This window comes from Marmota monax, unplaced genomic scaffold (genome assembly GCF_021218885.2).
Source record: "Marmota monax isolate L192 unplaced genomic scaffold, Marmota_monax_Labrador192_F-V1.1 WCK01_AAM20220418_F8-fsc00090, whole genome shotgun sequence".
Taxonomy (NCBI): domain Eukaryota; kingdom Metazoa; phylum Chordata; class Mammalia; order Rodentia; family Sciuridae; genus Marmota; species Marmota monax.
The window spans coordinates 5,831,007-5,837,297 of NW_026695219.1; positions in this window are offsets into that span (position 1 = coordinate 5,831,007).

The window sequence follows — 6,291 nt, forward strand, 5'->3', positions numbered from 1 at the left end:
ATGTAAAGGGATCAAGTCCTACAACTCTGCAGTATGCCTTTGCAGTCTTTCCAATACAAGGAGGCAGCTGAAATAACTGCTACCCTCAGAAGACTGCTATTAAAAACAAGGAGGTCCCTACCCATTGCAGCCCAAGCAGGTAACAATGACATGGTTGCTACTGTCTATGCCTCTCTCTCTCCTCTGACAAGGTGGTTGCCTTATTAAATAGCTGATAGCATTTTGAAGGTTCTAGAGACAGGCACTCACAACTTAAAAAAACTTTATGGCAAACTTTTATATGAAGCCTAGAATTATTTTAGAAAATGAATATTTATCCTTCTCAACTTAGAGTCATTTTAATAGTTTGAGCTCAACGTATTGATTTGTTTTTAAAGAAATGGAGTATCTTGCTATCTATGATGCAAGAAGAGCAAAATTTTAAAAACCAATAGACGACCAGGTAACTGAGTTGACTTATTAATTGGTTCTTTCATTTATTCATTCATTCCAAAGTATGTGTCAAGCACTACTCTGATGGAGAACACTTTGCAAGACAATGAGATAGGAGAAGGATACGAAGAACAAAGAGAGTAGTTGCCAGAACGATATGCTTTAATTTTATGTTCATCAATGTGACTCTATGATGAATGTGTGACTTCATCTCCACTAGACTGTAAGCAATATAACAGCAGAACCATGTTTGTCTTGCTAAAAATCCCCCCCCCCCAATGTGTAGCACTATCAGGAAAAGGTAGATTATTAATAAACATTTGTTGAATCAATGAGTCAGTTGTACGGCAGTGGAAGGAACTTAGGTTTTACAGTCAGACAGAACTGGTTGTGACTTTAAGCATGTAATTTAACATTTCTCACAAATTAAGAATAATAACTTGCAGGACTTTTGCAAAGACTGAGTGAAATCACATATGTGAAATGTCTATTAGGTGGTGCTTTCTCCTGACTTTCTAATAGAAGGTGGTTGTTCTTTCTCAAAATTGCATTAGTTATTTTATTTCTCCTGCATTTCCAAAGAGTTTTAGGATAAGTTTCTCTGTGTCTGCAAAAATAAATCCTGCTGGTACGTTGATAAAATAAACCTGATAATTTGAGAGAATTGTTTTCTTTACCCTGTTTGGTGTTCCAATTCATGAACATAGTATATCACTCAGGTCTTCTTTGATTTTTTAAAAATAAGTTGTTGATTGACATTTATTTATTTATTTGTTTGTTTGTTTGTTTATATGTGGTAGCTTAGAATCGAACCCAGTGCCTCATGCACGCCAGGCAAGTGCGCTACCGCTGAGCTATAGCCCCAGCCCCAAGTCTTCTTTGATTTAATTCGCTAACTTTTTGTAGTTTTCAGCACACAGGTCCTGTATATGCCTTGTATATTTTTACATAATACTCCAATCTCTTTAGTGATTATAAATTATTATGTTTTAAATTTGGGGTGTAATTTTTTTATTTATAGTACAGTATATAAATGATTTTTATTACATGTTGATCTTGTATCTTGTGGTCTTGCTATGCATAGATACAAGTTTTAGGACTTAGGTTTCTTGAGATTTTCTGCATAGACAACAACATTATTTGCAAATATAAATAGTTTTCTTCCTTTTCCATCTATATTCTTTTCTTTTCTTGCCTTATTTAAATGGCTAGAAATTCTAGCATTTTGTTAAATAGGAGTGATGAGAGTAAGCATTCTTATTTTTCCCAGTTTTCGAAAGAAACTATTCCAGTCTTTCACCATTAAGTATGAGGTTAACTGTAGGTTTCTGTACATGTTCTTTATTAAGTTAAGAAAGTTTCCTCATAGTTTGTTCGCAGATTTTGCTGTGAATGGGCAGATTTTTAGTATTTTTTACTGTTATTTATGTTGTGGAAATCTTACTTAATCAATAATATGTCATATAATACCAAAAAGTTGCTGAGAAAGTTGACAAAATGCATCTTATATGTTGGTTCTCACAGTGACCATGTTAAACATTAAACTTTAAGAAAGTTCATTTTTAAATTTATTGACCCTAGTTCATCTTCTGAACACTAGCATAAATAAAAGGTTCTAAAATTAAATTTTAATTTCTGTGCACTGGGAATGTCATCTTCTTGCCCTCATGCACTTCACTTTCTAACTAGGTAGCAGGACATTAAAAACAACATACATAAATAAATATTCAGTAAGGCAGAAAATCCCAAGGGTTCTGGAGAAAAATAAAGCATATAGCAGGAATAAGGAATCCCAGGGGTAAGGGTAGAGATGGATCTCATTTTAAATAAGGTCATGAGGGTGGGGTATAGGTCAGTGGTTGAACAGGTACTTAGCATGTATGAGTCCCTGGGTTCCATAACTAGCACCAAATAAATAATAAGTAATAAGGTGATGTATGACCTTACCAAACAGCGTAAAAGAACATTAAATATTAGAATTAAGAACATGCTGCAGCAATGTGGGAAAAATTTTCATTATATATTGTTAAATTAAAAATAATATGAAGTAGAAAATCTGCTGTGGTTTCAAATATATAGGTATGTACATATATATAGGTACATATATATATGTACCTATATGTGCATGAGAGTAGCCATTATTGGGTAGAATTATGGATTGTTTTACTGTTCTTTTATAACATTATGTTCTCAGGACATATTATGTTTTGTAATTTATTATGTCTTAAAAAAAGAAAAATGTTTTAAGGTTTCTATTAGTCAGCTTTCCACTACTATAAAAAAAATACCTGAGATAATCAACTTATAAACAGAGAAGACCTAGTTTGGCTCACATTTGTGGAGGTTCCAGTATATGACTGGCACTGCTTTGGGCCTGAGGTGGGAATACAGCGTGACAGAGCAAAATTTTTGACTCTTTGGCTGAGAAAGAACAAGAGAGAAGAAGAAGGGTTCAGGGCCCAAATATCCCCTTCAGGGACATGCTCCCAATAACTGGAAGTCCTCCTATAAGCCCCACCTCTGAAGGCTATACCCTCTCCCAGGGCCACCAAGCTGTGGACCAAGTCTCTAACACATGGGACGCAGGGAACATTCTAGATCCAAACCACAGAAGTTTCTTACGGTTAATTTGAAATCAAATAAAAGGTAAGGGATGGAAGATTAAGCTTGAACTTGCATCTGCTCTGGAAGAATTTTACATGAGGCACATCTAAGCAAAAAAAACAGTTTTCTTGGCAGCACTAGGGATCACACACAGGACCCTGCACATGCTAGGCAAGAGCTCTACTACTGAGCTACATTCCCAGCCCCACAAAATCTTTGAAGGTGATTGAGTAAAAGCTGTAAATATTTGCAAATGAAACAGAGAGTTCCCAAACTTCCTCATGATGAGGCTAGAAAGTTTAAAAACTAAATCCTGTCCCTAACAGGCGCCAAGGAGGTCAAAACTGACATGTGCTCTGGCTAAGCACAGCCTGAGTAAATCCACACATGCACATCTCCTGGCTTTTGTTACTCAAAATTGCAATGGCTTCTACAAGATTGGCAGAGAGACAATAGCTACTTCTCCCCAGTTTGCTTAAACTTAATTAAATACATATTTTCTTTTTACATTATTACTTATTTCATTTGTGGGCTGGCAGCTGCATCTGGCCAACCAGGATCCAGGCAGTGTTCCTGGCTTTGCTGCCAGTAACAAAGGGCAGGAGAGTTACATTTTTCTCGGCTCTGAGTACAGCAGTGGTACAGGCTGTGGATAGGGCACTGATAAGTTAACCACACGTTCATGCTTGGGAAATCACATTCAGATTTGGTGGCTATATTTTTTTAAGAGTGACTAAAACAAAATGTATTGATACCTCTTATTACCATCTACATTTTCTCATGTGTTTAAGAGATGCAGAATGTCAGATCTATAACTGAGACTCAAAAACAATTATTAATGTGTTCCTCCAAAACTGACTGTATGGCATGGCCAAAGCATGGCAACCTACAATGCTGATTCAGAATTTGTAGGCCCTGAGCAATCCCTGTATCATCAAGGGCAATATCAGTGCTTTCTTTGGAGCATAGATGTCCTAGATATCTTAGATTTTCTCTAGCATATCACTTCTAATGAAGTAAAACCTCACAAAGCTTTCTGTTTGTATCAAATCACACAAGAACTCAATTGTGTGTAACCAAACTTTCTTTTGTTCTCTTTTCCTTAAAAAAAAAAAAAAAAACTAATCAGAGCAGTGCTAAAGGTAAAATACATTATATAATGAAGAGGCTTCTATGGATAGCCAACTATTCTGTTAGAATGTAATGTCATTGTAAATTTCCAAGTTGCCTTGAAAATGATCCTCAGAGGTGAAATAAATCAGCTAGCTGGCTGGTAGGCAGTGAGTTAAGTTTTGACTATAAAAAGCAGGAGAGGGAGACATCACACACTTTTTTCCCCCTAGTCCTTCCTCCTGGTTTCTTTTCTCTTAGCTTCTTTTGAACAGTCCTACTTTTATTTTGGCTGATGGTCTCAGTGCTCTGGATTGTTTAAATATAACACAGTTGTTAAGATTAATGTTTCTGGAGCCAAAAGATTCTAATCCTGGTTTCCCTGTAAACTGGTACAGGCTACTTTACTTCTTAGTACCTGTTTTCTCGTGAGGAAAATAGTTTTACTGCTTTGCAGGGTTGCTGGGAGGCTAATGGGAGCTAATGCATGCTATTCAACACATAATGCACACTCTAAATAGAAACTCATATTTCTCCTTTCTTAAAGGTGCTTTTAAGTTTACAGAACACTCACATACATTATTGCCTCATTTAATCCTTGGAGAAGTTCTGTAATCAATATGCATAGCCAGGAAATGACCAGCCACAAGAGTCTCAGTCCAATGTTCTTATGCTGTGCGGGTTGCCATGTTTATGTAAATCAGAGGCCCAGCTGTCTTCATATATAGAAAATGTAACATATACATATAGTGCAAAATAAGGCACAGAAGATACTCTATAAAGAGCATGGCTTTCTCATATCTTTGTCCTCCTCCCCAGTTTCCCTTCCTATTATAGATTTGTGTGTGTGTGTGTGTATTTAATTACAGTTGTGTGCTCGTGGTAAATTATTCTCTGGTAAATAATCAGATGTAATATGAAATTTTAGACAAGAAACAATACATGTTTAAGTCTGAGATCGGTATGGGAAATAGAATGGAGCTTAAAATAGAGAATGAAGAGTTTGCAAAATCAATTTTTGACTAAAACATGGGTAGGGCCTCCAAGAATCTTCTAGAACAATTCCACAAAAATCAGAAAGCTGCTTATAGAACAATCAAGTTCAAGAATCCACTCCCAATGCCACTACCATACCACTACAGCTCCCTCTGCACACCCATGAAGCTGGTGTTTGAACAGTAGAATGCAGTTCAGTCACTGTCTTTGTAGCAACTGAATCTCAACATCCCCAAAGCTAGAGATTAGACACTGGATTTCTGCTGCAGAAAACCATCATATCTTTATAGCCTTTATTTTTTTAACTTATTTTTTAGTTGTAGATGGATAAAATACCTTTATTTTATTTATTTATTTTTATGTGGTGCTGAGGATCAAAACCAGTGCCTCACATGTGCTTAGGAAAGCACTTTACCACTGAGCTACAATGCCAACCACTATTGCCTTTCTTGCCAATGGGTCAAAGCAGCAAGATATTTTCTCTGCCTTGTTTTCTTTTTCCAAGTCCGTGCAAACACATCTGATTGAAGGACAAAACTTCACAATCAGAATTTTAATTGTAGAGACTCTGGGAAATGTAGTGCTTATTTGTAAGCTTGTGCAGCAGGAAGGCCCACTAAGAAGTGAGAAAGGAGACTGTGCCCAACTAACATTCGAGAACAGGTTTTTTGTTTTTGTTTTTAAAGAAAAGCATACCTGTACTTTTTCACTTATACTTTCCACTTCTTTTTGCTTCTTTACTAGTCTTCTTTTGTTTTCTTCCCTAAAAAAGGATATGGATAAACCTTCTACTATGTCAATGTTTTACAGTTTTTCTTTCCAGATGGACTCTGTGATGCTAGATAGCTGTGTTAGTCAGCTTTCCATCACTGTAACAAAATACCTGAGATAATCAGTTAATAAGGGATAAGGTTTATTTTGGCTCACGGTTTGAGAAGCTTCAGTCCATGGCCACTTGACTCTGTTGCTTTGGGCCTGTGATGGCATAGTTCATCATGGCAGGAGTGCATAGTAAAGGCCTATTTACTTCACTGCAGCCAGGAAACAAAGAGAGAAAGAGGAAGGGGCAGGTTTCCAATAACGCCTACAAGGGCATCCATCCAATGACCTAACTTCCTTCCATTAGGACCTACGTCCTAAAGGTTCCAC